This window comes from Monodelphis domestica, chromosome 7, assembly GCF_027887165.1.
Source record: "Monodelphis domestica isolate mMonDom1 chromosome 7, mMonDom1.pri, whole genome shotgun sequence".
In the NCBI taxonomy this organism is placed as follows: domain Eukaryota; kingdom Metazoa; phylum Chordata; class Mammalia; order Didelphimorphia; family Didelphidae; genus Monodelphis; species Monodelphis domestica.
Genome location: NC_077233.1, coordinates 16,726,419 through 16,752,606, shown reverse-complemented (window position 1 = coordinate 16,752,606; position 26,188 = coordinate 16,726,419). Strand labels below are relative to the sequence as shown.

Genomic DNA, 26,188 nt, shown 5'->3' with positions numbered 1-26,188 from the left:
CATCTATTTCCTGTTGTGCAAGGTTTGCTGGTTCTAAACCTACCTAGCTTACTTGGTGACTGTTAGAAATAATCGAGTTGGTACTGAGTTTTGGTATTTTTTGGACCTGTGATCTCATTTGTACAAGTGTCCAGGAGAAAGTATATGAGAACCTGCATGCAGTAGAGTGGTGACCATGTGATTGAATAAAAGGAAACATCTATTAGAGAGCTAATGAAGGTAGGAATGACAATATTTGGAAATGGATTAGATAAATAGGGAATGAAGAGTCAATAATGACATCGAGATTTTGAGCCTAGGGAGGGGGGGGGTGATACATTCAATAGTAATAGGAAGGGCCTGGAGAGGAGAAGGTTTTTTAGGGAAAATAATGAGTTTTGTTTTAGACATGTTAAGTATGTAATGCTTACAGAACATCCAATGAAAAATATCCAAAGGACAGTTGATTATGTAAGACTGTAGCTCAGTGGAAGACCTAGGATGACCATATATATTTGAGAACTGTCTACATAGAGTTGATAATTGAAACCAGGAGAATTGGCTATTTCATTAAGTGAGATAATATAGAACAAGAAGAGAAAGGAATCCAGGACAAACCTTGGGGAATACTCATGGTTAATGAACATGGCTTTGGTGAAGAGCCAGGAAAGGAAATAGAGCAGTCACAGTGGTCAGAGCAGACAGATAAGAGGAGAACTAGGAGAGAGAGTAGTATCATGAAAATTTAAAAGGCTATAGTATCCAGGATGAGTTTAATAGTATGGCAGAAAGGTGAAGAAAGATGAGGTATTGAGAAATGGCATTTAGATTCAACAATTAAAAGATCCCTGGTAATTCTGGAACATTTGGTTTAGGTATAATGATGAGGTTAGAAGTCAAATTGTAGAAGGTTAAGAAGAAAATGAGATGAAAGGAAATGGAGACCCCAAGTGCAGACAGCTTCTTCAAAGCATTTTAATGGAGGAGAGGAGAGAAAGAGAATGATGGATGTGCAAGGATTTGTTAAACATGTCTTACTAGCTAGGCACTGTGCTTGGCACTTGGGATGAAAATATAAACGTGAAATGATTCATGAATTCAATTCTGAAATTCAGTTTAACATTCTATTGGAGATGCATGAAGCACAGGATTGAATGGTTCTTGTACTGTGACATCAGTTTTAGGATCAGGAGGTGAATTGATGTGAGAGGACTATGAATTTGGAGCTCACTGAAGGATTGAATCCAAAGACATGGAGCTGGAAAGCTGGGGATTCTATAGACAAATTTTATTAAGTTTTCAATTTTACATCTTACTGGAAGGGCCTCCCCTTTTGGTTCCCCTCACCTCAGATCCACTGGTAATCAGTGTTGTAATAATATATCCCCCCCCCAGTCCCTTCCTGCATTGTGACATCTTACTGAAGTCTTCCCATCCCCACCAACAATATCAAATTTCTTGTTCCCTTGGTAGAGCTGATTTCAGGTAGTATTAGCAGGAAAGAAAGCTGAAATAATACTAGCAAATCCTTAACCCTTCACTTTAAAAAGGAGGATTATTAACCCATCTGAGTTTCTTAATTGAAATGTTAGGCAGGATAATTAAATGAAAGAAAAGTCAGGAAACATAAAATGATTTTTGTGCTTTGGGGTTGTAGGATATATCAGATAAGCAGGCTAGTCCTTTCTGGGAGAGGAGTCTATGTACCACAGGCAATTTTAAATTCTTCTTTTCTTATAATAAGTCCCAAACCCTTGTTTTGACAATGAAGGCAATGTTTGATCTGGATCCAGTCTACTTTTTAAATCTTAGCCCATCCTATACCCCTACCTGTATAGGAACTATATGGATGCTCAGGGAAGACTAGTACCTTTGAAGTGGGGGTTTGCCAAGTTCTTCTCAGGGCTCATTTCCTCCTTTGGTGTCCACCTGCCACTCAGTTCTCACCTGTGGTTCCAAGGAGCTATAGCATGCATAGTGGCCATACACTCATAAATCTTCTCTGCAGGTGAGCTAAACCAGGTTGAGATAAGCAACAAGCCTCAAACCTGTGAGTGAGTTATGGGGTTGTCTACCCCAGGCATGTGAAGACTTCCATTGGTGGAAGGGATGAGTGAAAACAATATATTCCAACAGCTGTGAAGGCAGCTTAAGCAAGTTTAGATTGGTTGGACAGGGAAGATGCCAAGGTTATCCAGTGCATCCTGAACCACCATCAGTTGTCTTGACTTTTGTCCTTTGATGGCTCTGGAAAAGAGAGTGAGGCTGATGACTTTGTGCCTCACTTAAATCCAATTCACATACAAGTCAACATTGATGTCTTTGGGTCCTCTTTGAAAATGAGGGACAAACAACTTGTACAGTGCCCTCCAGTCAAACTAGATGTCTCACCATTAACTTAAGTCCTTTCACTTTTTTAGAACCAAAAATCATTGTTCATAACCTCCTCTTGGTCTGCCCTAGATTCTTCTTCATCTGTACTTGTTGGAGTTCTTCATGGTCTAACTGAGATGTCACTTCCTTCATTAAGCCCACTGAAGACATTCACCTCAAACTAGAAACTCTCCTTCCTGAATTGGAAGAGATATTAGAGGTGATCTAGTTTAACTCTAGAGAAGTATAGTTTCTCCAGGCCAAATTATCCTCATTCCTTCAATTGACCTTTATATGGCAAGTTCTTGTTTTCATTCTTAATATACATCAAAACTTCTTAAATCCTTCCTTTACTGTAATGCTTAGAACCAAACACAATATTTCATATCACGCCTAATGGGGGAGTGTAGCAGGACTAGGAATTCTTTCATTCTGAGTACAATGCTTCTATTACAAAAAGGATGGAGAGCTGGCCTTGTAACCAGGAAGACAAACAATCCAGTCATGCTTCTGACATTCACTGGCTATTTTACCCTTGGAAAGTTACTTAACTGCTCAATACTCCAAGGAAGTTTCTTTACCCAGCAGTTTCCTCTATATTGGTGAAATATAGGTCCAGACCCTATCCATAAGAGCAGGTTAGCTTGAGTCTGAGCCAATAGTGAGTCACTTCTCCAGTTTTTTTATATGAAATATTACTTAATGTGTCTCCCTCATCCTGTACTCATAGAATTTATTTTTTTTAATCCAAGTGTAGAACTTTGTAGTTTTCCATCCTCAATTTCAGATTATTATTTTACCCTTTGTATTTTGAGATCACGTTGGATCCTGATTTAGATATGCAGAGCAATGTCTAATAGCAAAAAAGTAGCTATTGGTTCCAATTTTATATCATCTTCAAATTTAATAATCATACCATCCATAGCTTTGTCCAAATGATTGGCAAAAATATTGGGAAGATTTTCCCTTTCCCTACCTCACCAATATAAGACAATGGAGAGGTTCATAGGATTCACCCCTGGGAACCTGCCCTAAGTTGGACCTCAATCTCTCCATCAACACTCTCTTGGCCTAGTCATCAATGTGTTTTCCAAACCATCTTACTTCCCAACCATTTAGCTCATGTCACTCTTTTTTTGTCCATAAGGGGATCATAAGGAACTCTGTTAAGTGCCTCCCTGGATGTCAGATATGTTATAATCTCACCATTCCCCTGAATTAATGATTTAGTCATCCTGCAAACAAAGGAAGCAAGGCCAGTCTGTCATAGCTAGTTATTGATAGACTCATGCTGGCTCATAGGAATTACTCACAGTGATGCTCCCTACTATCCTTTTAACACCCAATTTGAGAATTTTGTCTGGAATCAAAGCTAAGTACACTGGTTGATGGTGTGGAGAACCCTTCTTCTGCCCCTTTTAGATACTGTGAAATTCACTTGTTCCCACTTTTCCAGGACTTTTCTTATTCTTTGAGATTTTTCAGAGATGACTAATGATAAGCAATGTTCATCTCTGTCAGTTCTTCCACCAACCTGGAATTTTCTTGGCTGGATTTGGTGGCTTTATTTCAACTCACTGAGAGCAATGAGTGCCCTCAGGCCATCTCCTCCTCACCTATCTCAGGTTCTGATTCTCTGCCAATCAATTGTGATGCAGACACACATATAGCCCATCTAGAGCGCTTATTGGAGCATATATATGGTTTGATAGACAATATCAAATGAGACATGATGTGTAACATTTCACGTAGCTTAAAGTATTATATAAATGCTGCTATTGGACTGCTGTTTTTGCCGTTGTCTCTTCAACGATTCATTGTCTAGGTGAGGCTTCCACCTATGTAAAAGATAACGTTCTAGTGGGTGAGCTTTATGTTTTCCTATGGCCAAAACATTCACCATCCCAGTAATCCTGGGGAGAAGAGATATCTCTACAGTTACTTTTTTTGCCATACCTCCTCACTCTGGCCTCTGTCTCCCATCCCATCCCTCAACTCCTATCATGAGCTACGGATTCATTTGCTTTCATTGGTACAGGGTGCTTCTAGTTGAGGAAAATATCCTTACCAGTGCAGGTTGGCACATTCTCTACAACATTTAATCTGAGAGCTACCTAGAGCCGTGGTGACAAACTTGAAGCCTATAAAACTCTCTGGCACAACAAACTATACATTAAAATATAATTGGAAATGCATAGTAAATCTAAGTCAATAAGCAGCCTTTATAAATCTGTTTCTATTTGAACTTGACACCACTGACCTAGATCACTGAAAATTGAATGATTTGCCCAGGGTCACACAGCCAACCCATGGTACAGGAAGGACTAGATCCCAACATTTCTGATTTTAATGCTGCCTCTCTATCCATGCGTAGAAAGTGTCAGACCTGGAGTTAGGAAGACATGAGTTCAAATTTGGCCTTAGACACTTATTAGCTATGTGACCCTGGGCAAGTCACTTAACCTTGTTTGCCTTACTCTTTTCATCTTTAAAATGAGATGGAGAAGGAAAAGGCAAACAGATGTAGTATCTTTGCTATGGAAACCCCAAATGGGGTTATGAAGAGTCAGGCATAACTGAACAACTACTAAACTACATTGTCTGACCTGACTAGGTAGAATGGGATGGAATAGGACATGATAGGACAGGATAGAATAGAAAGGAGTATAACAATTTAATGGGAAAAATAGGACATATTGGGATAGACTATATTAGAATAGATTAGAAAGGAGTTAGTATAGAATAGAAGAAAATCATGTAAGATAAGATAGAACAGGATAGAACAGAATGTAACAGAATGCAGTGGGCTAGGAAATAATGAAATGAAATAGAACCGAAGAGAATGATATGAAATGTAATAGGATAGAATAAAATAGCAGAATAGATTGGATCAGGCTGGGATGGAATGAATGGAATGGAGCAAATGGAATGGAAGAATAGAATTTTAGAGCCTGACAAGATCTTTATGATTACCTGTTCTAATTCTCTCATTCCAAATATGAAGAGTTGAAGAAACTGGAAAGAAAACCCACTTATCCAATATCATATTGATAGCAGCAGAATTGGAGTCAGACCCCAATTTTCTCATTTCACAGGCTAGGATTCTTAACACCATCCTATACACCCAAATTTGGGATTGTGGGACATCGTGCCATATTTTTCTACTTCATCTTCATTTAAAGTTGACTTTCATGTTAGAGAATAAAGAGCAGAAAAATAATGTATCCCTGCCAGAGCATGATTCTGAAAATGCCAGTAAAAGATAAAGCACAGGGGACCAAATTCTCAGTTATCATATAAGTGAAGGACACAATGGAATTCTGCTCCATTACTGACTTAACAGCCCTAAAAGAAGCTTGCCTTGATGCAGACAGCTCCATTTTTTGTTTCTGGTTTGCCAGAAAGTAAAGAGGGTCTGACTGACGCCTACAGAAAATACACATGGAAAGTGTGAGCTAATTTCATTCTGAATCAAAGCCCAGGGACGTTTTCTTTCCTCCTGAATGATAGTAATTTGCTTCATTGTGTTAGACACGAGTCCCTGCTCAAAACCCATGCCATTATGTCTGCATCATTTCTGAATTGAAATGGGCAGTAAGCACATAATTTCATTTGCTTATTAGGTTCCTTATGTTTGCTACTCTTTTAATATAAATAAACTCATTAACCCACAGGTTGTTTTCCTCTCCTTCATTCCTATCCCCCAAGTTGGTGGTTGTTTTTCTTGCTATCTATCCTCCTATTGGCTTTGTCATGGCTCAGGGTCATGAGAAAGGCAATGTCTCAATTCAATATCTGGACTAGCTGTTTATATAAATGTCATTTGCTTAAGTAGATTTCCTCACTGAAAACCAAGACTAGATTTTGAAACCTTGTGGGAGTTGCAATCTGCTCAGAAAAGGTACCAGGCCTTCAATTAATTGATGGGATGTTTCATACACTCAATTCTCTCATAATCTATGGAGTTGTGAATAAAGAGGTTTGATTGTTGTGATGACCATGCTTCAATAAGGAAACTATCCAATATGCCCCATAGGAGCCAGGTCATCTGATTCTAAATCTAGTCCTCTTTCTTCTATATGTAACTGTGAAAATGTCATTTGTCAAGACTGTGAATTGCCAAAACTGTAAAGGTTTTGGCCAAACTGTAAAGATAATTTTTAGTGTCTTGATTTAAAATCTAAAATTAAGTGGTCGCCATGGGAAATTCCCAAATATGAAAATACCCAAGTAAGCTGGGTTTTATGGAGATTTTGTTTTCTCTTTAAACATTATTTTATTTGGTCATTTCCAAACATTATTCATTGGACACAAAGATCATTTTCTTTTCCTCCCCCCCCCCCCTTCCCACCAACTCTCCCATAGCCGACGCACGATTCCACTGGGTACCACATGTGTTCTTGACTCGAACCCATTTCCATGTTGTTGGTATTTGCATTAGAGTGTTCATTTAGAGTCTCTCCTCAGTTGTATCCCCTTCCCCCATGCAGTCAAGCAGTTGCTTTTCCTCAGTGTTTTAACTCCCATAGTTTATCCTCTGCTTGTGGATAGTGTTTTTTAGATCCCTGCAGATTGTTCAGGGACATTGCATTGACACTAATGGAGAAGTCCATTACCTTCAATTGTACCATAGTGTATCAGTCCCTGTATACAATGTTTTCCTGGTTCTGCTCCTCTCGCTCTGCATCAGTTCCTGGAGGTTGTTCCAATCTCCATGGAATTCCTCCACTTTAGTATTCCTTTGAGCACAATAGTATTCCATCACCAACATATACCACAATTTGTTCAGCCATTCACTAATTAAAGGGCATCCCCTCATTTTCCAATTTTTTGCCACCACAAAGAGCTCAGCTATGAATATTCTTGTACAAGTCTTTTTCCTTATTATCTCTTTGGGGTACAGACCCAGCAGTGCTATGGCTGGATCAAAGGGCAGACAGTCTTTTAGCGCCCTTTGGGCATAGTTCCAAATTGCCCTCCAGAATGGTTGGATCAGTTCACAACTCCACCAGCAATGCATTAATGTCCCTACTTTGCCACATCCCCTCCAGCATTCATTATTTTCCTTTGCTGTCATGTTGACCAATCTGCTAGGTGTGAGGTGATACCTCAGAGTTGTTTTGATTTGCATCTCTCTGATTATAAGAGATGTAGAGCACTTTTTAATGTGCTTATTAATAGTTTCAATGAATTCCATGGAGACTGGAACAACCTCCAGGAAGTGATGCAGAGCGAAAGGAGCAGAACCAGGAAAACATTGTACACAGAGACTGATACACTGTGGTACAATCAAAGGTGATGGACTTCTCCATTAGTGGCAATTCAGTATCCCTGAACAATCTGCAGGGATCTAAGAAACACTATCCACAAGCAGAGGATAAACTGTGGGAGTAAAAACGCCGATGAAAAGCAACTGCTTGACTACAGGGGCTGAGAGGAAATGACCGAGGTGAGACTCTAAATGAACACTCTAGTGCAAATACCAACAACATGGAAATGGGTTAGAACCAAGAACACATGTGAAACCCAATGGAATTGCACATGGGCTATGGGAGAGGTGGTGGGAGGGGGTGAGGGGGAGGAAAAGATAATGATCATTGTTTCCAATGAATAATGTTTGTAAATAACCAAATAAAATAATGTTTAAAAAGTAAAAAAAAAATCTATTTCTTCTTCTGTTAGTCTAGGCAATTTATATTTTTGTAAATATTCATCCATATCACCTAGGTGGGATATTTATTGCCATATAGTTGGGCAAAGTAGTTTTTAATGATTGCCTTAATTTCCTTTTCATCCTTGATGCTGTTAATTTGCCTTTCTTCTTTCCTTTTTTAAATTAGATTGACCAGTACTTTGTCTATTTTCTCTGTTTTTTTCAAAGTACCAGCTTCTAGTCTTGTTTATTAGCTCAATAGTTCTATCAATTTCAATTTTATTAATTTCTCCCTTAATTTTTAGGATCTCTAGTTTTCTTCTGGGGTTTTTAATTTGTTCATTCTCAAGATTTTTTCTTTGCATTTCCAATTCATTGATCTCTGCCCTCCCTAATTTGTTAATATATGCACTCATGCATATGAATTTTCCTCTAAGTACTGCTTTGGCTGTATCCCATAAGGTTTGAAAGGATGTCTCACCATTGTCATTTTCCTCAATAAAATTATTGTTTCTATGATTTCTTCTCTAACTAACCGATTTTGGAGTATCATATTATTTAATTTCCAATTAATTTTTGATTTGGCTCTCCATGTACCCTTTCTGATCAATATTTTTATTCCTTTATGATCTGAAAAGGTTGCATTTATTATTTCTGCTTTTCTGCATTTGACTGCCATGTTTCTGTGACCTAGTGTATGATCTATTTTTGTGAATGTGCCATGTGGTGCTGAGAAGAAGGTGCATTCCTTTTTGTCCCTATTTATTTTTCTACATATATCTATTAACTCTAATTTTTCTAAGATTTCATTCACCTCTTTTACCTCTTTCTTATTTATTTTTTAGTTTGATTTATCTAAATTTGATAATGGTTGGTTCACATCTCCCACTAATATGGTTTTACTGTCTATTTCCTCCTTCAATTCTCCTAGTTTCTCCATTAAGAATTTGGATGCTGTACCATTTGGTGCATACATGTTGATTAGTGATATTTCCTCATTGTCTATACTCCCTTTTTACATAATATATTTACCTTCCCTATCCCTTTTGATCAGGTCTATTTTTGCTTTGGCTTTGTCCAATATCATGATTGCAACTCTTGCCTTCTTTCTATCGGTTGAGGCCCAAAAGGTCTTACTCCATCCTTTAATTCTAACATTGTGAGTATCAACCCACCTCATGTGTGTTTCTTGAAGACAACAAATGGCAGGGTTTTGGGTTCTAATCCAATCTGCTATTTGTCTACATTTTATGGGTGAGTTCATCCCATTCACGTTCAAAGTTATGATTGTTACTTGTGGATTCCCTGGCATTTTGATAACTTCCCTTAGTTCTGACCTTTCTTCTTTAGCTATATCCTTTTGAACCAGTGATTCACTTTAGGTCAGTCCCCCTAGTCCCCTCCCTTGATATGCTTCCCTTTCTAGCCCCTCCCTTTTTATTCTCCCTTCCCCTCCCCCCTCTCCTTCCCTGCCTTTATATACTGCCTCCACCCTCCCACTACTTGATTTTCCTTTCTTTCTTACCCTGTTGGATAAGATAGAATTCAGGATCCCACCAGATCTAGATGTTCTTCCCTCTCAGATTTGATTTCACTGAGAGTAAGGTTTAAGAAATACCACTTCATGCTCTCTTCCTCTCCTTCTCATTTGAGAGATCTTCCCCTCCCCTTCCCATGTGTATCTTTGTATGGGAAAGATTATTCTATTTAGTCCCCCCCCCATTTCTTGAAGTAAATGTTAGTATTATTGGCGATTCCTCCCTCCCTTTTTCTTTCTCCCCCCCCTTTCACCAAATCTTCTTGATGCTCCAATCTTTCCCTATTCATGTTTCTTCTAACTACTCTTATGATGCATACAATTTTTGAGAGTTAAACAATACATTTTCCCCACATATTAATATATATAATTTGATATAAATGTAGTCCTTATAGAAGAGAGTTTGACTTAAAGAAAAAGGTAAGACTTATCTCCTTTTCCCTTTCTTTCATATTTACCTTTTCATGTTTCTCTTGCTTTCTGTGCTTAGATGTCAAATTTTCCACTAAGTTCTGGTCTTTTCTTAGCAAATGCTTGGAAATTTTCTATTTTTTTGCATGCCCATACTTTCCCCTGGAAGTATATAGTCAGTTTTGCTGGGTAGTTGATTCTTGGTTGGAGACCCAGCTCTCTTACCTTTCTAAATATCGTGTTCAATGCTTTGCGGTCTCTTAGTGTTTTAGCTGCTAAGTCCTGTGTGATCCTTATGGGAGCCCCCCTATATCTGAAGCTCCTCTTCTTGGCTTCTTGTAGGATTTTCTCCTTTTCTTGGAAGCTCTTGAATTTGGCAACTACATTCCTGGGGGTTGTCTTTTGGGGATTTAGTATAGAGGGTGTTCTATGAACTCTTTCTATTTCTATTTTGCCCCCTTGCTCCAGAACATGTGGGCAATTTTCTTCTATAATCTACTGTAGAATAGCATCGAGGTTTTTGTTTATCTCTGGTTTTTCAGGGAGACCAATAATTCTGAGGTTGTCTCTTCTTCCTCTGTTTTCCAAGTCTGTGACCTTTTCAGTGAGATATTTCATGTTTTCTTCTAATTCATTAATTTTTTGGCTTTGCTTTATTGATTCTTGCTGTTTTGTAATCTTGTTGTCTCCCATTTGCTTGATTCTGGTCGTTAGGGACTGGTTTTGCTTTTCAGCTTTGTCTGCCCTTCTATTAGATGCTTCCAGCTCTTTCTCCAATTGTGAAGTCTTGTCTATCTAGACTGCTGATCTCTTTCTCCCATTTTTCTTTCCAAAAGGTTTCCATCTTTTGGGCATGCTCGCTGTCTTCTAGTTGCTTAATTCTGATCCTTAGGGACTGGTTTTGCTTTTCACCTTTGTCTACCCTTCTATTAGATGCTTCCAACTCCTTCTCCAATTTGAAGTCTTATCTATCAGACTGCTGATCTCTTTCTCCCATTTTCCCCCAGAAGGTTTCCATCTTTTGGGTGAGCTCCAGTTTGAGATCTTCCAGAGCTTGTGGATAGTTTCTATTTTGGGAGGCATGTTCTGATTTTTGTTTGGATTTCATCCTCATTCTCTTCTTTTCCTTGGGTACTCCCTCCTTAAAAGTTTTCAATAATCACTCCCCCCCCTTTCTTCTTGGAGGCTTGGTTTTGGGACATGTAAGCCATGCCTTTGGTGGTTTTATTCCACTTTCTTTTTTGGTCTGGGGTCTGGGTGATGTGGTTGGGTTTTCTGTGAATTTAGGTTGCCTCAGACTAGTTCTTCCCAGCCTCCGGGGTTTCTTAGAGTGCAAGTCCCTGTGCTCAGTGCAGAAGCCCCTTTGCTCAGCTCAGATTCTCAGCGTGGCCGCCCCTTTGTTCAGCGCAGCCACCCCTTTGCTCAGCACAGCCTTTCAGTGCCCCTTTGCTCAGCGCAAGCGCAGCCTCTCAGCGCCCCTTTACTCAGTGCAGCCTCTCATTGCCACTGCCCCTTTGCTCAGTGCCTCTGCGCGCCCCTTTGGTCAGCAAGCCTCTCAGCGCAGCCGCCCCTTTGCTCAGTGCAGCCTCTCACCATGGTTGCCCCTTTGCTCAGCGCAGCCTCTCAAAGCCCCTTTGCTCAGCGCAGTCTCTCAGCGCCGCTTTGCTCAGCACAGGATTTTCCCATGAAACCGCCTTGAGAGGTCGTTTCCTTGCAGTCTTTAGATCTCAAGGACCCTGGTGTGCCCCCTCCCCCCAAAACAGAGATGCTCCTCACTCAATCGCAGTTCCAGTGAGCACTCTGATAGCTTATTCTGGTTTGGTGGTGGTGGGGGGAGGGGTGGCTCAGTTCACATTTTTGTGCAAGCTTTTCCTCCTCCTTATAGTGTGGAAATGTTCAAACCCCATGTACCTTTGTTTCTGTGGGGTACTGGGGAGTCCCTCAGTTCTTCCAAAGGTAATTTTTATGCTCTTTTGAGGTAGTCTATTTTGTTCGGTGCTGGGGAGGGGAAGCAAGTCACATCTAGATTGCAGCCATGTTTACGCGGAAGTTTGTTATGGAGATTTTAATGAATACAAATGAAAGAATTAAAGGAAAGAGAGAGAGAGAGAAAGAGAAAATAGTAGAAAGGGCCTAGGCCTGAGCCTAAGGGAGAGCAAGTCAGTCTTTATCACTCACCACAAGATCGTCTTCAAGCAGGCTCCAAACCTCCGAACTCCAATTCAAACTAACTTCCAATCCCAAAACCCCAAACTCCAACTAACTCAATTTCGAACTCCCCATCCTTTTGAAGAAATTTTCTCTTGTGTCACCTCCCCTAAATTTTCACATCTACCAATCACAGTAGACGCTTTTCCCCAGGACTGCCCATTCTTAGTTCACATTTTCTTTAGTTCTCCCCTTCTCTGGTTAGATTATATCTTCTTAGGTACTTCACACCTCTTTTGTTAAGCTTGCCTTTTGTAAGTTGCTTGACCTTTTAGTGATTAATTTAACCTTTATATGTACTTAGCAACCTTTTGTATTAGATCTAAAAATAGACCTAGCTTAAGGTTCTAGATTTACTATAAGGTATGAGTTGGGGACTTTCATTGTTCAATCAGGAGCTTGCAACTTTATCTTCCCCTAAGGCACTGTCTGAGTAGGGTGGAGTAATTTTAAAAGTTCTCAATACATTCCTGACCAAGTACCTCCATTGTTAAAAAATGGGGAACAGCTTAATCAAATCTTCTGAAGGAGAGTCTGAGCAGTTTTAAGATTCACATATACCAAGCTCCTATGTTCCATATATCCTCCCTGATTTCACTAATAGATATTTATAGGCAGGGTTTGACTGTTACATTATTTGAACCTTCCCTATGACCTTGCATCGGTATATGTATTTGGGTTCTCTTGCTGTACATATTAAAGGGTTCTCTGTGGCTGTTTATGTCATCACTGTGCCATCTCCACCTTTATGTCAGAGATGATACAAAATATGTGTAATTTGTATAGAATAGAATCTGTAGACTTGTGTACAATCTCATTGTCCCAAAGTCTCTCCTTTGTGACTCTACAAATTTCAAATTCTCATCATAAGAATTAATTCTTTAGGAGATTATAAAGATATCTGGATTTTAATTTGGATTATTATCATATTTACTAGAAGACAAAAATACATGCTATCTTGAACAAAGGACCATATCTGTGATGAGCTGCTTTTTGTTATCTCCCCAAAGCATCTCTCACTGAGGGATGAGGGACTGGCAAATCCAGATGGGAGAAGGGGTAGGGATAGGTAATTAAGAACAAGGAAGGATAAAAGCTCATACTTATTGAGCTCTTTAAGTTCTGTGAAGTATTTCCTTTATAACAACCCCATGCAATAGGTTGTATCAGTATTATGCCTATCATAAAAAAATCAACAGAAATTATGCAAATTCTCCATGATTAATTAGCTAGTAAATGTCTAAGACAAGATTCAAAGTAAGGTTCTTCTGACTCAAAGTCCAGATTATTTTCTGGTACTCCATTTTGTCTTTCAGAAAAGGACATCAGAACTGGAAGCCTTGGGAGCTGTGGGGGAGGACTTAATGGCACTAAGTAAAGAGAAGCTGAGGAAAGGGAAAGGATGGAATCTTTTCCTTGGGTTTCTCTGAAGAGAAAGTAGGATTTGGAACTCTCCAATCCTGCCCGCATTGGCTTTTTGGGTAAAAGGCTGATGGAGATATTTTCCTTAAAAGTGACATATAGAAATTTATACAAATTTACAAAATATTTGCGGCAAAAATCTTTATTATTTTACAACATGAAATTTAAAAATATGATGGCATCTCCTGTGTTTTCACTATGCATCCTATTTATATGATTACAATCTCCTTGATGGGAGCTGTCTTTGGTGCTGAACCTGTGAATCTCAGCAATTTAGGGGAACGAATTTTGATAGTTTCTAAGCCTACTGCATAGTATGAATTGGAATATAAGAATACAAGATACTGCTGTGGCCCAGCCTGGAGGGACTGGATGCTTAGCTCTAGGAACACTAATTCTAATCATTCCACTGCTTCCTGCTGTCATGAGAGTTTCTTCCTGGTGAGAGAAACATGACTTCAAACTGAATAGCTGCCTCAACCCCTGTCAGTAGTGCTGGCTTTTTTGAGATGGCTCACAGTAAAGTGAATTCATTCTGGGTCTTTCTACCTCTTTAAAAAAGGGGGCAGGACCTTTCTTCCAGAGGCAATCCCTTGTCCTCAGATTTTTTGAGTCATCTCTAGTTAATGATGGCAATGACACCTTTTGGGTGTGTGAAATAAACTTACTCACAAAGCCACTTCTCTTAAACCCCCTTCTGAGCTTCCAGGAGGCAAAGAGAGCTGATTCACTGCAGACTATGAAATATTAAAGAACAAAGAAAGGGAGAGCTAAGCCAGCACAGCGAGAGAATCATCTGACTAGAATATGGGACACTTAAATACCCACATCTCTGGAAGCAGAGGTACGTTCTACTTCTATTTTTTTAACTGCTTTTTATTATTCCTCTTTGAGAGTCAGAATGGCATAGTGTAATGTTTGCCTTGCAACAGTGTATTCTGATCTCAATACTATGTGTAGGCAGGACACTGACAACAACGAGAGTGTTCAAAGGAGGGACAACCAGCGTGGTGAAGAACCTCGAGGCTAGGCCATAAAGAGGATTGGCTGAGGAAATTAGGAATGTTAAGAGAAGGAAAGACTTAGAAGGGATTTAATAGAGGTATTAAACCAAGTGATGGGCAATCAGTTGGAGAAAGGGCTTAGATGTGTTCTATTTTGTCCCAGAGTGTACAACCAGGAGAAAGAGTCAAAAGAAGTCTAATTCAAACTTGGCATAAGGAAACATTTCTTTCAAGATAAATGAGCACAAAGTAAAAGGGATGATTTCAGAAGCATTGTATTTCTATTCACTTGAGATCTTCAAGCAAAGCCTGGATGACTGGATAGGTTGCAGAAAGGACATTTGTTTGGTTATAGATTAATCTAGATCAGGGTTTTTCATTTTATGTTTTGAACAATTTGGGCAGTTTGTTAAAGGTTATTATCAGAATTATGTCTTTAAAAATGAAATACATAGGATTACAGAGGAAATCTATTACATTGAAATAATTATCAAAATATTAAAATAATTAAGCTCATTACACTCCTCCTGAAATCTATACATGAACTCTGTGTTAAGAATCTCTGAACTACATGACTATTTAGGTCTTTTCCAAGCTTAGAATTCTATGATTCTATTACCTGGGTTTGGTTTCTATTTCACTTATTAGTTCTTTAGTCCTGGTTAATTAAGTTCCATAATTTCTCCAAGCTCCATCTTCTTTACTTGTAAAATAAGCAAAATCATTAATGCATTATCTGCTTTGTATGGATGTTTTGGAGAAAGTATATGCAAAATTATAAGTGCTATAAAAGTATGAGCTACTGTCATTTCTACTTTTCTTAGGATGTCCATGAAAATGGGGGTTTTGGGAAGGCTTGAGAGTCCTTAAAGATAAGCCATTGTCCAAGGTGTTGGGGTTGTTTTAATTAAAATTCTCTGGGGACTGCATTTTAATTTTGTAATTATTTATTAAGTAATAAAAGTATGCCAAAGAAAGGGAGAGAAAAGTCTGTATGGTTGGCTATCTCTCTTAGTTGCCTTCTCCACCAGTAGGCGATGCTATCCCAGAGCCAGATCTAGTGCCTCATTAGTCTATGATTCCAAGGGAAGAAAGTGACTTCATCTCCCTTCCACTAAATTATGCTTTTCCAGAGTTTCCTTTGTCAAGCCTCTTTGATTGGCAGACTCATACCTCTGCTCAGACAAGAGATGGTTCTCCTAAACACCAGGAGTAACTACATTGGTCTTAGGATGGATGTACAGTGCATGTACAGCATCTCCTAGCATGGCAGACAAGAAGAGGGAGGACTCTACCCATAACATCAGAGAGATATGGCTTAAAGGTTTAGACATAATATTTTTTGCTTTAAAATCAAGAGGTCGAAAAAAACATAACTAAGTTCATTTGGAAGAACAAAAGATCAAGGATATCCAGGGAAATCATGAAAAAAATGCAAAGGAAGGAGGACTTGCAGTACCAGATCTCAAACTATACTATAAAGCAGTGGTTATCAAAACAATTTGGTATTGGCTAAGAGACAGAAAGGAGGATCTGTGGAATAGACTTGGCGTAAATGATCTCAGCAAGACAGTTTATGACAAACCCAAAGACCCCAGCTTTTGGGACAAAAACCCAGTATTTGATAAAAACTGCTGGGAAAATTGGAAGACAGTGTGGGAGAGATTACATTTGGATCAACATTTCACACCCTACACCAAGATAAACTCAGAATGGGTGAATGACCTGAATATAAAGAAGGAAACTATAAGAAAATTAGGTGAACGCAAAATAGAATACCTGTTAGACCTTTGGGAAGGGAAAGGTTTTAAAACCAAGCAAGACTTAGAAAGAATCACAAAATGTAAAATAAATAATTTTGACTACATCAAATTAAAAAGTTTTTGTACAAACAAAACCAATGTAACTAAAATCAGAAGGGTAGCAACAAATTGGGAAACAATCTTCATAAAAACCTCTGACAAAGGTTTAATTACTCAAATTTACAAAGAGCTAAATCAATTGTACAAAAAATCAAGCCATTCTCCAATTGATAAATGGGCAAGGGACATGGATAGGCAGTTCTCAGCCAAAGAAATCAAAACAATTAATAAGCACATGAAAAAGTGTTCTAGATCTCTTATAATCAGAGAGATGCAAATCAAAACAACTCTGAGGTATCACCTCACACCTAGCAAATTGGCTAACATAATAGCTATGAAAAGTAATGAATGCTGGAGGGGATGTGGCAAAGTAGGGACACTAATTCATTGCTGGTGGAGTTGTGAACTGATCCAACCATTCTGGAGGGCAATTTGGAACTATGCCTAAAGGGCGATAAAAGACTGTTTGCCCTTTGATCCAGCCATAGCACTGCTGGGTTTGTACCCCAAAGAGATAATAAGGAAAAAGACTTGTGCAAGAATATTCATAGCTGCTCTCTTTGTGGTGGCAAAAAATTGGAAAATGAGGGGATGCCCTTCAATTGGGGAATGGCTGAACAAATTGTGGTATATGTTGGTGATGGAATACTATTGTGCTCAAAGGAATACTAAAGTGGAGGAATTCCATGGAGATTGGAACAACCTCCAGGAAGTGATGCAGAGTGAAAGGAGCAGAACCAGGAGAACATTGTGCACAGAGACTGATACACTGTGGTACAATCAAAGGTGATGGACTTCTCCATTAGTGGCAATTCAGTGTCCCTGAACAATCTGCAGGGATCTAAAAAACACTATTCACAAGCAGAAGATAAATTGTGGGAGTAAAAACACCGATGAAAAGCAACTGCTTGACTACAGGGGTGGAGGGGTTATGACTGAGGAGAGACTCTAAATGAACACTTTAATGCAAATACCAACAACATGGAAATGTGTTTGAATCAAGGACACATGTGATAACCAGTGGAATTGCAAGTGGGCTATGGGAGAGGTGGTGGGAGGGTGGGGAGGGAAGAAAAGAAAATGATCTTTGTTTCCAATGAATAATGTTTGGAAATGACCAAATAAAAATTTAAAAAAATCAAGAGGTCATTTTGGGGTTCAGACTAATATTAACTTTATACAGAATTCTACTTTGCTAGCAGAAGTGAAAAGTTAGACCTTTAATTTTTCATATTTTTATGAAGAATATTCATTTTTTATAACTTCAAAATCAGCAATAATTAACTATCTAATTCATAAGAATTGAATTACCTGATAAAATTGTCTTATACAAAAGACTGGGGGAATAATAGCAAATAATTTGTTCATCACATAATTTCAAGTCTCTGTTTGGAGGAAGAATGAGGAATTAATTGAATTTTGAATTGTATTTAGCCTTCAGGATTTTCAAGGCTCTAAATATGGGATTTTTCTTTGATAAATGACATTGAAATAGAGAGAATGATAATAAATGGAAGGAAAACCTAAAGATTCCTATTTCTTAACTCTACTTCCTTTCCCCTAATTTCACATCTTTACTTTCTCTTTCTTTTTGCCTTCTTTCAGTTTCTCTCCTCATTTCTGGGGTTATTTGATTTTTAGCTACAATTTTATGAAGGCCAGCACATCTTCCAATATATGTCCTCTGTCACTGATGGATCTGAATTTCCTTGTGCTCATGGGATGAACAAAGGCCATCAAGATTCAGGATTGAGGAGAGATGTTTTTATTCAGTAAAGAATTGCAAACCCTCTACAAATTCTGTCTCTAGAATTACTAATAGGGCTACTCAAGGTTTGCTTATTCGGATATTCTAGTCTCTTTCAAAGTTTCCCTTATTGCTCCTGTTTAATTTGTTCATTGATACTACAGAGCTGATGTTAGAAGAGACCTTAGAGAAAATCTTATTGAAGTGTATCATTTTATTGATGAATGAATGAAATTTTAAAAAATGATTAAGTGCCCATTTTGTTTAAAGTGCCAAATTGAATGATGCGGCTGCAAATAGGAAAAAGGATTCACTCCCTGATTTTAAGGATCTCCTACTTTAGTAAAAGGAGAAGGTTTCATGTAAAAGTCAGATGGAAAGTCCCATGGTCCTGCCAAGCAAATGGCAATGAATCTTCTCTAAAAAGATTTCCATTGAAGACACTAGATCTCTTTCTGATATTGAACCACTTATCAGTTCCAAGAACTTTGGCAGTGAGAACTTTTTGTCTATTTATAGTGTCCATGGCTGCTGAGGAAGTGGGAGATATAATACCTGTAGTGACCATTGACAGGTCAAATCTCCACAAGGATTGACTTTCCTGTGATCTTCATGTGGGCTCCAGGGCAAAGCCAGATTGGTGGTCTGGGGAAGGGGCTGCTATTATTGCTAGGACTCTTTGACTATCTAAGAGTCATGGACTGTCTCCACTGGGGCTTGAGGAGAGGCCATTAGAAAGGCAGCATAATACTTCTCTAAGTAACCGAAAACCTTAGAGAGACCCTATAGATTTATATTTAGAAAGAACCAAGTGGAGACTAAGACCCAGGAAGCTTAGTGAGGACATTGAAGGGAAAGACCAATAGATCAGTGAAATTGAATGATGCTGATGCTGGCCATGCTGATATTTATATGGCACTTGAAGATCTCTATGACCCTTTTGGAGCCTCACAAAACCTGAGCAGTCAGTGCTGATGTTCTCTCATTTTTTCTGATCACAGGCTCAGAGAACCATAGGAAGCCATTTGATAGAAATTACTCCTTGTGATGGGGAAAAAGGCTAACTTTTCAGTTGGGGTTTGGTCCAGTCTAGTGATCCATGTATCTCCATAGCATTTAACGATAGCTGTGGTCACAAGGCACCTCTCACAATGCCAAACTAGTTGCAAAACATCCAGAAAAGCAGTTTGATGAAGAATTTCATTGAGGTGATTGATTTTCCCCAAACCAATGAAACAGCTGTGTCCTATGGCCAGAGGCAATGAATTATTTTTCCTGAAAATATTTGCTGGAGGTAGTCTAGCAACAAACGTGTTTTGAATTTCTGCTCCTTTGTTATTTTTGCTTTTCTCTTACTCTTTTTTCAAAAGGACACTGAAAATTCAGCAGGACCAAATCCCCAGGGCAAATCTTTGTCACCTTGATAAATCTTCTTATTTTAACATGAGCCCTTGTTTTCCATATGATATTTTGGAGAGATTCCTTGGGGAAAGCTGTTCTGTGTCCCCTCCAAAGGTTAACTTTGATTATTGCCAGGCAGAGAAGTATAACTGAACAGTTCCATGCCATTGGAGCCAGAAGAAGACAGCTTTTCAAGGAGGTATAGGTTTAGGCTGAGCTCCCTCAGGATTCCCCAGAGCTGCTGACTCAATGAGACTGATAAGACTTGCCTACATAAGAGATAGCTTATGCCTATCAAGCAATCTTTTCTTCAGTGCCAGGACCAAAGTCAGGCATGCCTCAAAGTAATCTAAGAAAACGTCCCTAAAAGCCCAAAGGAAATCATTTCTGGACTTTTTATTTGGAAATTTTAGATGGGATTTGCTGAATGAGTTGACACTGGCAAGAAATAAAAAAATTCCAGGCCTGCCAACTCAGGAAAAAGTAAGAAGGCTGGGCATCCTTTTTCCTATTCTATTTATTATCATTTACTAGCTCAGGCTTAAGGGGTCTCAAAGTCCAAGATGCATTTTAGATACAGTCTCTTATTTGGTTCTCAAGCAACCCTGGGAGGTTGGTGCACCTGTTTTTTGTTTTTTTGTTTGTTTTGTTATTTGGACTAAATCTCTGGTTTCATTTGCCTAGATGATCCCTGCCCAATGAACATTGACTCTTGGTCAGCCATTCTGGACTCCTAGAGAGTTGCCTGGTGGTACTGAGACTTGTCCAGGGTCACAGAGTCAATAAGTAGAAGAGATAGGAGTTCAAGTAATGTCTTTGTGAATGTAGAGCTGACTTTCCATTCACTATGTTATTATTCCTCTCTTCTTAGAGATGAGATAAATGGGGCTACCTGAGTTTAAGGGACTTGGCCACAGTCCCACAACTCATTAATGTTTGAGTTGGGACATGAACCCAGGTTTCCTTGATCAAAGGTTGGCTCTCTCTACACTATACCATGACATCTTTCTTATAGCTGAGGAAAATAAGGATGATTGTTGTTTCGTGATACAGGTCTTTCTCATTTCCATGATGGTTTTCTATTCACCCTAATATGCTACCTGTGTTTTTGTAGGTTTGGAGAATGAGAATGAAATCAAGTGAGTTTAAGAAACTTGCTCAGTGTCGTAAAGCTATTAAGATTCGGGGGAAGAAATTTAAACTCAAATCTTCTTGACTTCTAGTACTCATAAATGGAGACGTTTAGTTCAGAGGATTCAGGCTGGTGCCTGCAGTGGAAGAGAATTCTTTTTTTCCCTTTGGATCCTTTTATTTCTCAGAGGCCTGTTCTTAATTGGGTACTAACATCTCTGAAGGGGTCCCTCCCATCAGACTCTTCTTTGCTCCTCCTTACTCTATTATTTCTTTAAGAGGCAGAACAGTAGAATGGAAAAGGAGTAAGCTTTGACCTCAAGAAGGTCTGGATTCAAGTTTAACTTCCAATAATTGTGTGACTGTGGGCATGGCATAAGTTCTTGGTGTCTAGACAACTCTCTGAGTCTATAAGTTGTGGAAGAGTTAATACTATGCATCAGTGGACAGAGGTATCTTGTAGTGAGTTCTCTACACCAAGTAAATCAAACTTCTTCCCCACCTTTCCCCAAATCATTCATTCAAACATTTAAAAAGCCCCCACTGGATTTACAATTAGGGTGGGCCCTACAGGAGATGTAAAAATTGGATGGGACATAGTCCTTGCCCTCATGGAACTTATAGTCTAGAAATCAGAAAACAAATATGAAATAATAATAATAACCAACATTTATATAGCTCCTACCATGTGCCAGACACTGTGCTAAGTACTTCACAATATGATCTTACTGGATCCTCACAACAACCCTGGGCAATAAGTGCTATTATCCACTTTACATTTCAGGAAACTGGCAGAAAGAGGTTAAACGACTTGCCCAAGCTCACACAGTTGGTAAATAACTGGTTAAATTTGAACTCAGATCTTCTTGACTCCAGTTTAATGCTCTATCCACTGGGCCATAAGACTGGTGTTTGAATTGTTTTTGTCTTTAATGTTGCAAAACGTCTAACAGTTTGCATTCTTCTAGTTGAGACCCCATTTCCATAGTTCAGTGTATTTAGAATACCTAGAGAACAAATATTGTGCAGTTTGGGGTGAAGGGCACTAATAGCTGGGCTCTTTTCCCCATTTTAGAGTGATTCCCTTTATGTTTCTCTGTACTTCTAGTAGTCAGCTGTTCCCCAAGAATGATGTGTACAATAGGAGAGCTTTCTAAGATGGCATTGCCATTCTTTGTGGTGTCAAAGGACAAGAGATGCTTTTATATTCCACCCACCAATTGGATTCCATTCCAAAAGGCTCAGTGAAAAACAAGTCATCAAAATGTACAAGGTTTTTAATGGTAATGCACCCTCGAATTGTGTATGTGAATGGCTTTATCAGGAGCTTTGTAGTGGCTGAGTCCAGTTGATGTAAATTCCAGGTTGACCTGCTAAAGTAATTTTCAATTCTGTGTAAATTTGTCTATGCAAACCATACAACAAGGAGACAAACAGGCTGCTAAATGGAGAAATTTAATTAGGCAAAGACTTTAGAAATGTAACTCAGGACTGCCATCAGGGGCTGCTCAGGCATCTGTCCCGGCAAAGAAGGGGTCCTGACCTGCGAGGGAATCTTTAGTCTTGGGCCAACAGAGTTATGAGCCAGATGTAACAACAGCAGCAATAATATCTAACATTTATCATCCTTTAAGATTTACAAAATACTTTCTACCTATTATCTCGTTTAATCCTCATAATTGCTCTGTTGTATTATTATCATTTATAGATAAGGAAACTGAGGCAAACAGATGGGAAGTGACTGGGTCCAAACATTAGTAAGTGTCTGAGGCAAGATATAAAGCCAGGTCTTGGAGACTCCAAGGTCAGCCAGCACTCCTTCCATTGGGCCACACTGATTTGAAGGAAGTTGGTGCAGATGAGGAAAGGGTGTATCCTAAAAAGGGAGTTGGCCAGGCATCAAATTGTTAGGCAGCCAGGTGGCTTAATTTGGGAAAACAAGAGTTCCAATTTGGCCTCAGCCATTTCCTGTCACCTTTGTTCTCTCCCCTATCTTCAGTCTCTCCTCATCTTCAGGCTGCTTCTTTACTGCCAACAAACATGTCCCTATCTCCTCTGCCTTCAGAAAATCCTCTCTTGGTCCATCCAGCCCTGCTAATTATCCTTCTGTATGTTTTCTGGCTTTGGTAGCTAGCTCCTTGAGAAAGCCACTCATGGCAGGTATTTCTACTTGCTCTCCTCTCACTCTTAACCTCTTTACTGCCTGTCTTCTGAGCTCATCACCCAACCCAAACTGCTCTTTCCAAAGTTACTAATAATCTCTTAATGGTCAAATGGAATGACCTTTTCTCATTGTTCAACCTTCAGAACCTCTTCAAACTTTGATATTATTGCTCACCCTCTTTTCCCTGATATCCTTCTCTCTCTGCTTTTATGGCATTATTCTCTCTTTAGTTTCCCTTTGACAGGTCTGACCACCCCTTCTTAGTCTCCTTTCCTAGATCATCATCTAGGTCATGTCTACGGATCATGCATGTCCCACAGAGTTCTTCTGTGCTATACTCTTTCCTTCTCTTCTAGATCATTTTACTTGCTGATTTCATCAATTTCATGCATTCATTCAATGATCATCTCTATGATGATGAATCTCATATCTACTTGCTCAACTCTAATGTCCCTCATGATCTCTAGTTTCACATTGATCAGTGTGAAGTACCTATTAGATATCTCCAACTAGATGTCCTGTAGATCAGAGGTGCCAAAGACATGGTAGCAGGCCATATGAGACCTACATGGCCAGAACCATGGCTCAAATTCTAATTTGGAAATATTTAACAGTATAAAGAAAAAGAAATGAAAACATAGATAATAAAACATTTTAAAACTTAATCCATCTGTGGCCTGCAGGTATATGTTAATAATCCCTGTTTTTTTTAGTTTGACATCACTGCTATAGATATCTTAAATTCAATATGTCTCATACTAAATTTATTATCTTTCTTTCCAAACCCTCTATCTTCTAGACGTCATTATTACTGTAGAGGGCACTTCTATGCTCTCAATCACCTAAACTCACAATGTAGGAGTTAGCCTTGACTTCTTATTCTTTCTCAGTTCCCCCATAATTCATTTGTTGATTTCACCTTGGCAACATCCCTCAAATATGCCACCTTCTTTCATCTGACATTGCCGCCATTCTAGTGAAGGTCCCTTATCATCTCATACCTCGACTATAGCAATGACTTGCTGATGCCTCAAGTCTCTTACCCCTTCAATCTATCATTCATTTAGTTACCAAAATGATCTTCCTAAAGTGCAGGTCAGAGCAGCTCATCCCTCTATTCAGCAAACTCCAGTGGATCTCTGTTGTATGTAGGATCAAATCAAAAATCTGCTGATATTCAAAACCCTTCATAAGCTAGTTTACCCCTTCTTTCCATTCTTTCCAACCTTTTACCCTGTCCCTTCTCACCATATTCTCTGAAATCTAGGGATACTGGCTTCCTCGCTCTTTCTCAAACAAGATTTGATCTCTAGACGTTGCACTTCACTAGTTGTCATTCCCAGAATGCTCTCCCTCCTCATGTCTACCTTTTGGATTTTCTGGCTTCTTATAAGCTCCATCTGAAACCCTCAATTCTACAGGAAGCCTTTCCTTTCTCAATCTTTCTTCATTCTAGCATCTTCTCTGTGTGTTCATTACATTCTACTCATTTTGTTTGTCACTCGTTTGCACATAGTTATTTGCATCTCATCTCCCATGTTAGTTTAGGAGCTCCTTGAGATCAATGCCTGATCAGACTGATACTAGGCAAACTGTGTAAGCTCTGCTTTTCTCCCTTTCTTTATCAGTAAAATGGAGATAATAATAATACCTACAATAACAGCAGTCTTGTTGTGGGGATACAATGAAATAACGTTGTACAATGCTACAATGTGCTTATAATTATTATAATTATCTATGGACATGGCCTCTAAGGATGTTTACAGCTTCAACATTCTCGGCTTTCATGGATTCAGCCCTACGAGGTAGAAAGTGCAAACATTATCATCACCTGAGGCAAGCTGAGATCAAATGACTTGCCCATTGCTTGGGCACATTCTGTCTTTGGAATTCCTGGACAGTTTGCCTCTTTTCCAATAAGAAGGGAAATACTCTCTCACCCCCAAATTCATATTTGTCTGTCTCTGTGAGTCTGATGATATGAGGGAACTTCCAGAATATAAACTCTCTCCAGTGATGCAGATTTGCAATTTATCTGTAACTTTTAGAGTGGGGATGCTTAACTTTTTCCATATCATGGAGTCCTTTGGCAATCTTGTTTAGTCAATGGACTCTTTCCCAGAATACCATTTTCAAGTAATTAAAAAAACCACCAAATTTCTGTTAGAGGTTAGTGAAAATAAAGATGTAATTTCTTCCCAATCCAAGTTAATGGACCACGGAATTCTATACATGGGTCCATGATTCCCAATTTAAGAAGTCCTATCTTACATAATCTGTCACTAAGAGATAAGGTGACTTGCTTAAGGGCACCTAGCCAGTATGGTTCAAAGGCAAGACTTGAGCCTAAATTTGACTTCGTTTCCTCATCTGTAAAATGACTTGGAAAAGAAAATGGTAAACCACTCCAGTATCTTTGCCAAGAAAATCTCAAATGAGGTATAAACTGTTGCATACAACAGAAATCACTGAAAACAACAATAGCAATGATGGCATTGATAAGGTTAAATAAAACTCTCCTAGCCCATGATATTTCTAATGCTTCTTAAGTAGTATTAGAAGATTAATCAACATTCCAGGGGATGGCTGTCTTCCCTTTTTAGACGAACTCTTTTCTGGTGGTCCCATTGTCTCACTGAAAGCTCAAAGTTATTTAGTATTCCAAGTCACTGTCTCCATTCCCCTAACAAGAAAGCAGGAGGGAAAACCCTTTGAAGGCATTATGCCAAGCATATTCATACAGATGTAAAAGGAGGGAATGCCCTGCCTCTTGTTACACTGAGGTTTTGAAAGAAATACCACTAGTTTCCTTTGCAGACACTCTTAATGTTGGCACTCTGATTCTATAAAGACAATAGCCATCCACTCAGGTAAAATTTTTTTAAGATGCCCATAGATTCAGAGAAACATAGGAAGATATATTTAAATCGATGCAGAGTTTTCCAGAATAATGGAAAATCAGAACCGGGAGAATAATATATCCAATGAAGAAAATAATGTTAATGAAAAGAATACCAATAAGAAACTCTGAAATTGTATTAGTTCTCTGAACACTGAGAAAAACAGGAAAGAACTTTAGGGGAGACCCAGAGCTAGAGGCTGGGGAATACATGGTTTATCTAGCAAAGGAGACTAAGGAAAGGCCATCTACTGTAAAATAAGGGGACCTTATTTGGTCTCTAAAATCCTGTGTGATTTATTAAAAATATATTTACTGTGGCCATTCTTTTTTGTCTTTATATTTCAAGTAAAAATAAAATCTGATCTTCAGAGATAGATGGGATCTCATGGGCTAC

At 38.8% G+C, this 26,188-nt stretch overlaps 1 protein-coding gene and 1 long non-coding RNA gene across 3 annotated transcripts in view; one reads left to right on the top strand and one right to left on the bottom strand.

Annotated features, from left to right (window-relative positions):
* Positions 1 to 26,188, bottom strand: part of NPSR1 (neuropeptide S receptor 1) — a 195,977-nt gene that overhangs the window by 90,851 nt on the left and 78,938 nt on the right. The gene's annotated exons all lie outside the window — the stretch shown is intronic.
* The window catches only part of LOC103095037 (uncharacterized), a 133,067-nt gene that overhangs the window by 46,272 nt on the left and 60,607 nt on the right, over positions 1 to 26,188 (top strand). Inside the window, exon 3 of one of the 2 annotated variants that reach the window (XR_008913330.1) lies at positions 13,478 to 14,948. The exons of the other annotated variant lie outside the window; for it this stretch is intronic. This is a non-coding gene — a long non-coding RNA (uncharacterized LOC103095037). Of the gene's footprint in view, positions 1 to 13,477; positions 14,949 to 26,188 lie in introns of those variants that run through there. 2 annotated transcript variants of the gene reach the window in all.